The sequence below is a fragment of the Astatotilapia calliptera genome, chromosome 19 (assembly GCF_964374335.1).
Source record: "Astatotilapia calliptera chromosome 19, fAstCal68.1, whole genome shotgun sequence".
Lineage (NCBI taxonomy): Eukaryota > Metazoa > Chordata > Actinopteri > Cichliformes > Cichlidae > Astatotilapia > Astatotilapia calliptera.
Genome location: NC_137440.1, coordinates 15,422,533 through 15,436,433, shown reverse-complemented (window position 1 = coordinate 15,436,433; position 13,901 = coordinate 15,422,533). Strand labels below are relative to the sequence as shown.

Below are 13,901 nucleotides of genomic sequence, written 5' to 3'. Positions count from 1 at the left end.
GTATGAGTTTGTCAATAAAAGCTGACGTGATTATGGACTGAAGTTATTTCAGAAGTAAGGGGAAGGTTATTTTAACATTGCCCCAGTCTGTAGCACATTTGGATAATTTTCCATATCCTCTTAAAAATATTTACAGCCACAATTACCTGTTTTATATGAACTCACTGGTGCTTTTGTAAGTTCAATCCTGTCGGGAACATTTTTCTTGAATTTTGGGAAGATGCTTTACCTTCTTTTCTGAGCTTTTCATGACAATCGATCAAGTGATATGCTTAACTTAGTCCCACTTTGGAACCAATCTGAAGTCTTGAAAGTAAAGTAATGAGGGTAGAAAGGGCCTCAGGAGTTTTTAAAAAAGGAAGAAATATAATGCCTGTACTTACTTATAATCCAACAGCCTATTTGTTTTAGCATATTGTCTCATTAAAATTATTCCAAATTAGCTACTAGCTCTTCATGTTTGCGCAGTCTCCATGGACGTGCAGACAGCTTCCACTGGATTAATTTGATGTCGAGGGAAACTGAATCTCCTGCAAATTCTTATGTTCAATCATTGAGGAGCATGCTGAATATTTTATTCTTCACTTCACGCTTTCATGTTAATTCTGCATGAAGTATGTTTTGAAGTGGCTGTCTCAACTGATGTATTTATAACTAAATACTAGGTTTAATCTGTAGTTATTTCTTTGAATTGCTACCTGCTACTTACCACATATTATGTGAGTCACCTTTGTTGTACTTATGTTTCAGTTCTGCTTTTAAAAATACGGTTCAATATATGCACAAATTAACAGGTAAGTTTACTAAGCTATTAAAACCTTGAAGATTTGTTTTTCATATTATGTCACAAGTATTTATTGCAATAAGTTTCCTCAGGTTGGACTTGAGGGGAAAAAAGAGAAAGAGCAAGCATGTTTGGAAAAGTTTACTTCTAAAAGTACTTTTATTGCACCATGTTCTGAGCTGCTGTAACATGAATCAGACGGCTGAATTGCCATCTCAGCATGCATTCAAGTTCTATAGTCTTGCTAATGACCTACTAATTGTATTCAGCTGTGTTGCAACAGGGACACTTGGAAAAGTTTCACGACACCGGCTGGAGTTTGAGACCACTAATCTGAAACAACCCCTGTTGTCAAAAATCTCACTTGTTTTATACAGAATTTTACACACACTTGAACTTCATCAGTCTCTACCATTAAGAAATAGGTTACATCAAACAATACAATCTACACAAAGAAAAAGGAATAAGATTATTCATCCAATTGTCAAACTCATTTGCACAGCTCAATGGTTTAAAAAGTTAAACAATACATACAATACAACTCAAAAAGGTTACTTTAAAGAAAATAAACAATGCTATTCAAAAGGAAACTCTTCATTTGGTTGTACCCAGTGACATCATGACCCTATATAAACAGGAAGTGCTGGGTCGGCCCCTCCCACACACCTGTTTTGGATATAGGACCTGAACAGAGGGACAAACAAAGGTGAGTGTGACCAAAGCAACATAATCAAACACAGCTTGTTTGTAAAATAACATGGGGTAAATGATTAATATGTTTAAGGGACATGTGGTAAATAAGTTCAAGGCTAACCACTTTCTCACAGTCCTACACAGTACCTGCTATATATTGTTCCTATGAGTGGACTCTTTTGGACAGAGATCTCAGATGTCATTATTAGGATCTGCTTGGAGTCACTCACCCAGTTTGGGTGTTTATCGTTTTTGTATAGATAGATAGCAACACTATATTCAATGCATCTTCATTTTTAGGTCTGTAGATGTAAGGCGTTTTCTGTTGAAGAACCTTTGCTGCTTCTGGGCTACAATTCAATGTGGAAAAAAAGTAAATGAAATGTGTTGTTTGCCATATCCCCATTCAATCGCGCTGAACAGTTTGGTATATAGTGCAAGAGTTGTGTTTGAAAAAGAATCCCTGCAGATTTATATAAGTCTGTGAAGAGCTTTGTGACAGCTATTAACCACCCAGTTATACTGTATGTGATGCTCTTCACTGATACAGGGCCAGCTAGTTTCAGGGGATAGCTGCTCTGTCAGTCTGTATCTAGAGCAGCCCATTATCAGGACACCAGAGACAGAAACAGTTGAGTTGTATTTGTCTTTCTTTTTATCCCTGATGATAACTATCTAGCTACTTACAGGAGGGGGACCACAGAGACAGGTGCAGCTGAAATTCAAACATATTTTAAACTCTACATTTTGGATTTTTGCTGAACTAAAACATACACTGGAAAGCTCAGATACTACAGCTAAACTCTACTTGTTCATGTAGTCTTAGCAGAGCCAAAACATCTTGGAACCACCAAAGAAGAGTGTCCAGTAAGATTTAGCAGTAAGATGTTATAGCACATACTTTAACTGCTTTTGTAACAGAGCTCGAACAGCAGATCAAATTGTCACTGCAGGTCCCCAGTACCCCTCCGATTCATGCCTGTCCCAACCACAGATAGTTGCCTCTAGCTGCTGACTAGAAGTACCCTCCATGTCTTTTGGCTGTGTTTTGGTGAGTGTACTGTGCAATATTACATGTATAACACTGCATAAAGTTAAAAAAAAAAATCTGAATAAATGAATTACAAATAGACTTAAATTTTGTAGCTGTGAATTATAATTCAGCCAACTGGTAAATGGTTTAACTTTTCATCTCCTTCCAGTTGATGCTCATGGTCAAGTAATCCCACTAGAAAGGAACTGAAAGGTACCCTTGTGAGAAGTGAACCACTGAGACACAGCTTGATCAGGATTACCCCTGATCTCTGAGCAGTTTATTCTGTTGACTAAAGACTAAAGGTGGATTTCTACTTAGTGCAAGGCCTCAGTGTGACGTCAGACCTCACCTAATGTGTAGATTTTGTGTTAGTGTTTGCTGATTCAGGTGTCAATGCTATGCACTATAGAGGTTCCTGGACACAAGCGCAGATGCAGGAATAAAAGTTTAGGCAGTTTATTGAATAACAGATGAAACTGGGATGATTATGAGTTTCCAGGAAAGGGTAAGGCAAGGTGGTCTCCAGCTGGCTTTTTTGTCCATTCCCAAAATACAACTCTCAATCTTTACTGCCAAACAACACTCTCTTCAACATCTTTCCAAATCATAGTCTCTTTCTCCCAAGGTAAGGGGCATCGGAATATAAAGTCCAAAAAAATAAAATGAAATCACTCTTTCATAAAACTCATAATGACGAAGAGCTGAGCTCAGATACCGCATGCAGTTCAATAATTTGGTGTCAAATGCCTGCTAATAAGCCTCAAAAGGAATTAGGCGTGCATTCAGCAATGTCATCCAGGAGTGAAACAAAAGAGTGGAAGTCAAGTGAGCTCCACAGTAAAACAAAAAGGAAATGGCAATAAGTTACTTGTTTCATAGAAAAATAAATATGTTTTTAACCACACGTAATTAAGATGCACTCAAACTTGATGTGATCCAGGTTTTGTGTCAGAATTGCGACTTTCCATGCCTGCCATTCATGGAGTGTATAAAGGACACTTCATGTCCTTTATACTTCAATTTAACCCCAGAAGCAAGCGAATACAGTTGGATTTACTTTTCTTTAATTCATGTTAAGAATTGAAAATAAGTTTGTACTCAACAAACTTTTTCTTCTTCTTTTTCCTGGTATTTATTTCTGCTTAATATTCCTTCTTATCTTTGCCTTTTAAGACACTAAAAAACTCTTAGAAAATAAAGCTCTCATTTCCACAGATCACAATCTGTTTCCATCACACGAAGAGCATAGCAGAGTGTCTCACACGTTTACATTTTTTTGACCTTTAGATGCTGCAGTGTGAAAATACTTTTGAAGTCACATAACTTGTACTTTTCAGTCATTCAGTTCAACAAGGCTGTTGCTTGATAACAATTTGTTCAAAGATTTACACAGCATAGTGAATCAGGACTGTCTAAGAACCACACTGGATAACTCTTCACACTTGTCCCCATTCATCATTTTGCAGTAAATTACCAAGACCATTAATTAGACTTAAAAAAGTCCTATTTTAGTACTACAATCAGAATATTACACATTTAAAATGATGGACAGTGCCCTAGTTCTCCCTGCAGTTAGTAAAGGAACAATAAAGCATCACATGGAGATCAAAAGCATGTTGGCCTCACATCACAGTTATGAGTACAATTCTTTGCTTCCCTTTGTATGGACTCAGCTTTATAGCTGTTGGGTCTCCAGGCATTTTATCAGCCTGTTGATTTCACTAATGAGTTTGTGAAGACTGTTTGTCTTGCATGCAGAGTTAAAAGCAAGAGAAAGGCATGTAATTTTCTTTTGTATATCTTTAAAGACTTTGATAGAATCAAGCAGGTCTCTTTAATTGAAGCATAGAAAAATGGTGAGAAAATAATTGAAATGCTTTAGGTTCACAGAGCAGTTTTGTACCATTGTACCTAATAGCAGCTTTAATCCCAAATTAATTTTTTAAAATATACTTTATTATATATGTGTACGTATATAACATCACATTAGGTACTTGCTCAGAAAAAATCAATCATGTCAAAGAATCATGTCTTTGGTGTAAAGTTTTAACCAAAAGGCATCGTCTGACTTTTGTTTCCAACAAAACTTTTTCTTGAACTAAACTTTAGGTAGTGTATGACACAAAGGGAGACAAAGTAGAAGGGACAGAGATTGAAAGTGACAGTGACAGTGAAAGGGAGGAGGAGACTGATTCAGAGATATCTTTAGTTTGGACAGAATGCACTCAGTTTCACTTGTCTCCTTCATCCTGAATCTCTTTCCCTCTGATTCCTCCTGAGAGCTGACAAGTGGAAACAAAGAAGAGGCAGACAGTGACAGGAAAACAGCAGGGGTCCGGATGTGAGACCATGCAATGACTGTATGGGGATCTTCATTTGCTAAGCCCTTTTAGCATGTCATACTGTAACATGCTCGAATTTTAACTATTTCAGCTATAAATGAAAGATGTTGTTGTGTATGCCTTTATTTTGTGTATCGAAATAATGGCAGTCACACAAACTACAAAAACTCTTTTGTACCTCAGGCCACATGCAGGTTTTCCTGACACTTTGACCTCTTCCCCCAGCTGCTGTGACAGGTATAGTTTATTGTTCAGGGATAACAGGTGTTGTCTCTTCTGTTCAGTCATATTTCTCTTTTTTTTTCTCCCAGAGTCCTTGCTGTTTCACAGTGAAGCGCTCCCCACAGTTGTTACATGTCTTTTGAGGAGTTGAAAGCTAGTTGGATGACAACACTCCTGTGCTCTAAGGGCTGTCATTCACAACAAATACAGAAAACTTTGCTTGACAAAACAATGTACTCTCGTTAGCTTGAGTGAAAAATCCAGTGAGTGGACCTTGGGTTTAAGCAAAAGGCACCCAACATTTTCGACAAGCTCATTATACAAAGTTTTTAATCATAGATACAATGTAAATTGAGAAATATGCCCTCAATCTTTGCTTTTTTGTTCAATAGTGTATTTCAAAAATATTGAAAATATTGTCTTCTTCACTGCTGATACCACATCAGTTCACAAGTTAATCCTATTTTCCATTTTCACCTCAGGATAGTTGAACTTGAATCCACTAAGGGCAACTGCCCACTTCTAACACTGAAGGCCAGTCTACAGTTTTCTGGCAGAGAATCGCCAATACTCACTGAGATCGGATGTACTATTACCCCCAAACAGTGTCTTTAAACATCCTGCAGTGCTCTGGAGGTCAGGATATGATGACATAAGTGGTTAAAAGCACCGTTTGCCAATGATTTTAGTATCGAGTATATTAAAGACTAAGGCAAACTTTGAAGAACATAAACAGCTGGGTCATGAGCTGATCATGAGCCAGATGTCTTTTACCAAAGGCCTGAGATTAGATAATAACTTTGCAGGTCAGCCGTGGCATGGCCATGTGCTTTGATAGGACTAAATATTCATCTAGTATATGTTGACAAAAAACTCAGGAGTTCCATGACTGTCTAAATAAAAAGGATTGAATGACGGTGGGGGGGAGGAGACAACATTGATGGATTTTCTCTAACAATAGGACTGCAGCCATTGAGGTCCATGTTGCACTGAAGTCAGACCAAAGCAGTCACTGGAGCTAAGTGGATAATGTGAGGATGGAAAAACTGTGTTCCTTCCACACAGTTTTTTTTTTTTTTTTAATTGTCATATGACGTTATAGTGGGACAGCAGTTCTCTGCATTTTCTTTTCTCTTTGTTGATGTGAAATAAAACGAAAAGTACATTTGGTCGCATGCAGTGGCGTGCTGCGTGCATTTATGTGTGTGAGAATGAATGAGGATGAGCCTTCAAGACGAGATGACTAATCTTGCATCACCAAGTGCCGTGTGTGACTAATACTTGCTGTCAGATTGTTGGCTGTGTACTTTACAAGGAGAGAAACTAAATACTTTTTCAAAGATTTTTTTTCTACATCAATTAAAAATGGTTAGTAATAAAAGTAAAAGTTGGAGATAATTTAGGTAGCAGGCAATATTGTCTGCCTCTTCATTTTCTCAGCATGTCATGGTGACCGCACTCACTGTTTTCTCAAGTATCATCAGCTCATCTTTATGCTGACCTAAGATAAAAGTTTCAGCCTTTTATCTTAATAGTTACATGGTCACTCTGAACATAAAGTTCAAACTTGACTGAAAACATAGTTTTGTTAATCACTGTCCTACTCCCACATGAACAAACTGTGCATGTATTTTTAAGCAAAAATCTGTATTTCATTACACAAGTCATAACCCTAATCATCAATATTGGATGTCTGCTGCTTTTCTTAAGTATTAAAAAGCTGTTTCCTCCTAGAACCTTGCATTTTAGTTGTCTTTATTTAGGTTGTAGTAAAGAGAAATACCTATCATTTAAACAAAGATTCTCCGTTGGCTTTAAAATAATTAAGAAGCAAAGGAAATAGTCCATTTATTTGTTTAATTGTCACCCTTGATCCCACGAGTTAACTTAGAGGTGAATGAGGGTGCATTTGGGGGAAAACACTGAAATCTTTTATGTCATGCTACTCATTTTTGTTAAGCATAGTACACCCTGAGTTCATATTTACATTTAAAGACATTTGATTTACAGTTTTTTCTTGTGTCTTTAAAATATTTTAATAATGAATTAGTCATAATTTAGCATGATTGTTACTACGTATACAAGCAGACCTTGGACTGCCATTTTAATGAATGCGCATAAATGCATAAAATAAGTGTGATTAAATATATTCAGATCTAATGGAGCAAGTACACTTTAGTAGAAGAAAGCTACTCTTGCTGGTATAGGGTCCAGCTCCCTCATGAACCTCTAAAATGTTTGATTTCACTTGCTAATTAATTTAATCTTAATTTTTGTACTTGAGTTTTCACACACTGGCTAGGAATAGACACCAAAAGCTACTTGGTTAAATTTAGCAAAAGGGATTACATTTACGGTCCTTCACTTTAACTTTACAAACTGAAAAATGACACTTTCTCAGTGTGTTTAAATGCGATGCCAAGCAGTTCCTGACAAGCACTTATATGTGACAATATGGGAGTAAGGCCAACTGTGCTGTCAATATAAATCCTGTGTAAAATGACCCTGACACCAAAGTCCTTGTATGTATATCAGTAAGCTGCCTGGACTCCATAGTAGTCAGACACTGGACATAGATTGACAGCATGCCTTATTATTTGTAATATTCATGAAGTATCAGTCCACCATTGACCCAGTCATTAGTCTCATCTTTATTGGTTTTTTGAGCTCTTTTTCAGGTCACAGTATTTCTAGCACTGCTCATGAGTGCAATTCAACCAGAATAATTTTTTTTTAAATGTCATTTCTAGGATTAGGTCCAGAGAAAAGAATGATCCCTATTGGGATGCATTTGATTACTCAAAGTTTCCTGCAAAACTTAGAGAAATCAAAGAAACTTTTCAACTTTTCAAGAATTTTTCACTTGAATATTTATGTATGACATTTTGTCAGAATGTTAAATCTCATGTTTTCTCATGACTTCATGCAGTGGTTTGATAGTTTGACACAATGTTTTTTTTTTAATTGTTTGAATCACTTGAGGCCAACTGAAACAATTAATGTGTCAGTCAATACTATTCCAAAGTTTTAGGATCTTTAGCATGCAGTCAACTGTTGTGAATTGGTGCAATATAAAACAAACTAAATTCAGTAGTTATTGATTTTATTAATATGTCGTTACTATTTCTCAGTAAGTGGAGGAACAGACACTTGGATGTACAGGCCTATGGGGAGTCAGTGGTGCTGTTGGCCTTTTGTCTTCCTGCAAGAAAAATGCATAACAGGACTCAGAGAAGTGCCTTTGCAGACAAATATAATGACTCACAGACGGCGGTAGACAAAAGGGTTTGTGAGAGGGCACGAGAAGCAAGACAAGAGTGAAAGAATGAGGGTAGAAATGCTGAAGGACAATAGAAAAATTGCAAACTGAGACACTGAATATTTGTCAGAATTTGGAGCATTTGTGAGGTTTTTTTTATGCATTTCCACTCCAGTGAATGAGAAAATGAGCTATGCAAAATGAAATGGCAACAGACAGAAAGAAACAGACTAGAAGATCAAAAAAGTAGATTTAATCACAATATGAATGAAGACAACAGGAAAGAGATATAAAAGGTGGGCAGAGAAGAGGGGGACAGGGGCTGAGTCAAGTACTGCAGGGGTGGAAGCTGAGAGGAGGCGAAGACATGCATTTAACTCATTGTAATGAGTTTCCTGGCAGGACGCGTGGGATATCATCTGCTGCATGTTGCAGCCTGGATGGTGACTCATTCGGAGACGGTGACAGAGAGAATATCTGTAACTCTCTTCCACCTTAAACTTTCTGCCATGAAATGATTGTCTAAGCTTCTGAAACCCAGAAAAGCTTCGCTGCTCTGTGTTGTCTCATAAATGAAAATGCATTTCACTTCACTTAAGGTTCTTTATGGCGAATTGTAAAGACTCATTGAATTTACCACACTTTGTATTGGATAGCCATTTATAACCACCAATTTCTGCTTGAGATAATAGTGCATGGAAAAATAAATCCATCCAATCCACTTAACTGCTTATCCAATTCAGGGTCAGTTTACTTTCCAGCTCACTAATTTACTGTTTTGGTGTGTTTTGCACAGCGCTGTTTTCAGCCTCAACATGCTGGTAAACAAGTTTGAGCATTTAGCAGCAACTTTCCCCCAGGAGTTGGCAGAGAGGAAAAACAGCTAAAAGAAATTGCACATTGAACTTAACATTTGTCTGGTGCCAAGAAACGCTGCCAGAATGACTCCAAATGCAAACCAGCAAACTCTGCAACAGTGGGGTATGTAAACAGGCAACAGTTGGATATTTATAGTTATTCGGCAAACATATGGAACAGTTAAATATTAGCACTGCTGAAAATGCTCAGAGTATTAAGGAGCAGATGTTGGAAATAAAGGGAAAGTGTAACTGTACTCACTAGTATCTATACAATAGAGCATTGTGATATAGCCTGCTCCTCTGAAAGAGCCTGTTATGCATAATTTGCTTAAAAACTCAACACACACAAGGCCATGGGTAAGTGAGCAGTGATGAAATTTGCAGGTGGGGTAAAGGGCAGCTGATAGCATTTTTCAGATGCCGACATTATTTTATTTTGAGGGGGTTACATTGTGCCCTGTAACTGTCAAACATGCTGTTATGTTCCCCCTAGTGATGGGGAATAAAATTAGTAGATTGGTTACTGAGTTTTCATAAATTACCTACATGAGACGTCTGCTCAAAGGCCACGAACTGTTATCCTTATAACACAACTTAAAGTCTACCAGTGTCCACTTACTGTAAACGTACTGGTGGACAAAATATTGCACTGTATAGATGCAGACTGTAATCTAAAGTTATACCAAAAGACTAAGGATAAAGGCCCCATCATTATGTGAATTGTGGGTTCAGCCAGCTTTCAGTGCAAAGAGAACTGAAAGCCAATTTAATCCAAGGCTGGTTAAGTGGGAGCAGCTAAAATTGGGGCTATGTGATTTAACAGCCTTTGTTCTCTGGTCTCTGCTCCTCTGCCCAGTGGACATGAATGGAATGAAGGAATGGAAGAAAGGCAGGATTCAGGCCTCCCAGCTAGAACAAGTCATGTGTCAGCAATCTTGCTTGTATCTCTCCAATTACCAGCCTCTGAGTGCACCAGGGGGAACTGTACCCCCCCAATCCCCTACACACACACACACACACACACACACACACACACGAGGCACCTAAACAGCTCGTATTCGCTATTCTACTGACTCTAGGCGAGCAGGTGTAGTAGAGAAGAACATGGTGAAATTGTCAAAGTTCTTTGTGTGTAGTCATGTTGCACCATTATTACAGCTTTGCTCTGATATGGCCTGTGTTTGTTTAAACAACACATCAAATACCTTATCAAATAGCTTAACCTATAGCTATGTTTCAAAGATAGACACCATCCTCCAGTGTGACAGACTTGCCTCTTAGGGCACTGCTACCGATCAGCAAGCAAAAAAGCATTTGTGGTTAATGTTAATAGGATGATTAATTTTTAAATGCCTACGTTTTTGAGGAAAAGGACGAGAGTTTTTTTTTTTTTTTCAGATTAGCTGCTATACTGACCTTCTTTGTGTGTTTAAGTGCTTCTCCACTTTTGGGTTGTTTTTTTTTTTTCACATTAAGTGAATAAATAGTCATTTTCTTTTGCAGCTCCTCACCAACTTGTGTCTGATTTTAGCTGAGACATGTGGGAACTCTTTATTTCCATTGCTTTTCATATAGATATCAGTATACGCAGTGGCCCAGTGCTACTTTTGCTTGTCACTTTTTCTTTCTTTAAAGTTTAAAGTAATATTTCACTTTGCTCTTGTCAGAATACTTTCCACTCCCAGTCGGAGAATTGAAACCTCCCTAAAGAAGGTCTAGAAGGAAATGGCAGCAATGCTGGCAGATGCTTTCAGTAAAACAAAATTGAAGAGGGGCCGGTAAAGAAATGTTGTACCTTTGCATACACCAGTTGAATTTTCACTTCCTGTTCAGACAATAGACCAGTGTACATCTTTAACTCCTCTTCTACACAGCAAATTCAAAAGTGTTAGATTTTTTGGTGTTAATAGTCTCCTTGCAAAAGTAGAGTTAATTTTACTCTAAGCAGAGTCACATTCTTTTAATGTAACTCTGAGGTGTAAAATGATAGTAGTTAAAATCGAGTGTTAAAAATGAGTGTTTCTCTGTCAAATCTGGAGGTGTTACAATGGAAACATTAACTCTTGACCTCTTAACTCTGAACTCCTACAGGGGCTATGACACCAACAGAGTAAATTCACAGACTCCGCCCCCAGCACGGCTCCAATCGAAGCTGAAGTGAAGCCGTTTCAGAACATTTTGCTCTACATATTTGAGTTGTTTGCCATGCTTGGTAAGTCATTTTTTTTCAAAGATTGTTTCAATTGTTATTATGAGCTTTTACTTCTGTGGCTCTTTGGAGTTGAGACAAAGCTGTGTGAAAGGCATTAGCCATGTTGCTCGCTGATAGCATAATATTCTGTTTTAGCTAGCTGAAAGGTATTGTTTGCGGGCAAATACCACAGCCTTGAAAAAAGCTTGCATGTGAATTTTCAGTCAAACGTTTGGTCAAATACACCTAAAACAATGTCTAGAATGTGAAATGTTGGTATAATGGTGCTACTTGAAGCCTGAAAACGATCGCCCATAAAATAAATTAAAAAACGAGCAAACAGCAGTAGCAGACGTCCTGACTGGGTTCTACGTTAGCATAGATCCCTCCAGAGTTTTGTGCACACGGTTTAGGTAAAAATGAAAAAGGTTGAGGTTTTACATTTAGTTCAGTATACCTGTTGCCTGTGTCTTTGTCTTTTGGGAAAATACTTTACACAAGTAATGGCTCAAAGAGGATTCCTTTTTTTTTTTACTGTGCTGCAATTGTTTACTGGATTATTTGTGCCATTAATTGGTGTCAACTAATTTTTATTCAATCTCCGCACAGGATATGCTTGTGAAGATGGAATATGGGGGAGAGCAGAAGTGCGTTAAAGTTCCACAAAGGGATGAATGAAGGACATGCATATTGTATTGAAGAAATAAGTGATGAGAATGCTGTTATTTGCATTTACCATGTCAGACCTTTTGATAAACAAAATTCTAATGAAAGTGAGAACATGTATACTGTTACATCTTTCAGAAAATGTTTTGAAATTGTGGTGCACAGTTCAGAATAAATGTTTTTCAAAAACCATTGCATCTTTTTAGTAAATGTTTATTTCCAAAAGAAATTTCTAGAAGTTCAGAACAGTAAAATTCCCGCTTTTTAGAATGAATTAGAAGATAACTCTTACGTAGTTAAACTAAAATGCTCTTTGAGAGTTAATATATAAACTCTTAACACCAAGTGTTAAATTATCAACTCCAGACAGATTTGGTGTTTAACACTAAATCAGAGTTAACGTACCAACTCTCCAAAAAGAGTTAAATTAACACTCTCTGGTGTGGACCCATATAGACACTTTAATAGTGTTGAAATCAAATCCGACAGTGTTAATTTGGACATGCTGGATTAGCTGTGTATGTTTGAGTAACCATATTGTCAAGTTCAATCATATATTTTAAAAAGATAATCCACATTGCTATATGAGGGAAAACATGATGAGAGAGGAGCTGAGGCAATAGACATAGATAAACACAGAACCTGTCTCCATTCTCATTGTAAAGTCAAAGTCCTTTATTTGTTTCCACTGCAGCAGTCTTATCCAAACAAAATCTCACTTTAACATCCGTTCTGATCTGTTGTATTGGCGTCACTGGGTGCTGAGGACCTCAAGGTGTCTTGGATTCCACTTTTCACATCAAGTTTGAGAGATGTGACACTTCATCGATCCACTGTTCATGATAACAAATTATGGGTCTATTTTTAATTAAATTTCGAATCTAAAACAATGTGGTCAAATATAATGTTTTTAATCACACACAAACACTAAAGGCCAGAAAGTTTGGCCACCCAGCCGAAGCAGCTCATGAGCACAAATGTATTAGCACCAACCTCAGAGTTAAGATGGACAGAAATTAGTATCTTGTTACAAAATGGTTAATCCATGCTTAACATTAAGGTCTGTCTGGGTTGTCTGTCTGGGTTGACTGACAAGTTGATGCCATTACATCTTGGCTTTGTTTTTAAGCTTTGTAATTTGCTCATTTCCATCTTCACTGTTTTGAACAAATCAGACGACAATCCAAAGCAGAAGACACCAATAAGATTGTAGAACAAAGAGAGACACACAGCTAAAATAATATAAAGGCAGTGATGAACAGTCAGACTTTAGTGCTATAAATGCTAATTCTGTAAATATTTCTAATCTCTGTGGTATTGACTTTAACCTGAGCACATGAGAGGAGAGTGAAAACCTACTGTATCTTCCACTTGAGCCTTAACTCAAAAACATGTGGAACAGCCATGTTAATCCATAAAAGAACTCAATTTAATGCTTCTACTGTTATCTCAGACCCGCATGGGTGTTTTGTGATGGTCTCAGGGCTCCTGTACCATAAGCCTGTGGTTCTGATAAATATTTATGCCTCGAACTGGGATGATGATAAGTTTATTGGCAAAATAATATCATTAATTCCAGATATGAGCTCAAAACAGCTGATTTTTGGTGGAGACTTGAACTGTGTGATGAACGTAACACTTGACCGTTCCAGCTCTAAACCTACAAATCTCTCCAAAAAAGCCAAGATATTATCTGTTTTTTATGGCCCAAACAGGATGTGTTGACCCCTGGCGATTTTTATTTTCACAAAGTAAGTCATTTTCTTTTTTCTCTAATGTACATCATTCATATAGTAGAATAGACTATTTCTTCATTGATCAGAATGTTCTCCCCTTAGTCAAGAATAC

General features: G+C 37.3%; 1 long non-coding RNA gene across 1 annotated transcript; it reads left to right on the top strand.

Annotated features, from left to right (window-relative positions):
• Window positions 1–11,268: 11,268 nt before the first annotated feature.
• On the top strand, window positions 11,269–12,245 carry LOC145422439 (uncharacterized). The gene is made up of 2 exons (XR_013903725.1): window positions 11,269–11,408; window positions 11,997–12,245. It is a non-coding gene; the product is annotated as an uncharacterized LOC145422439 (long non-coding RNA).
• Window positions 12,246–13,901: the final 1,656 nt, after the last annotated feature.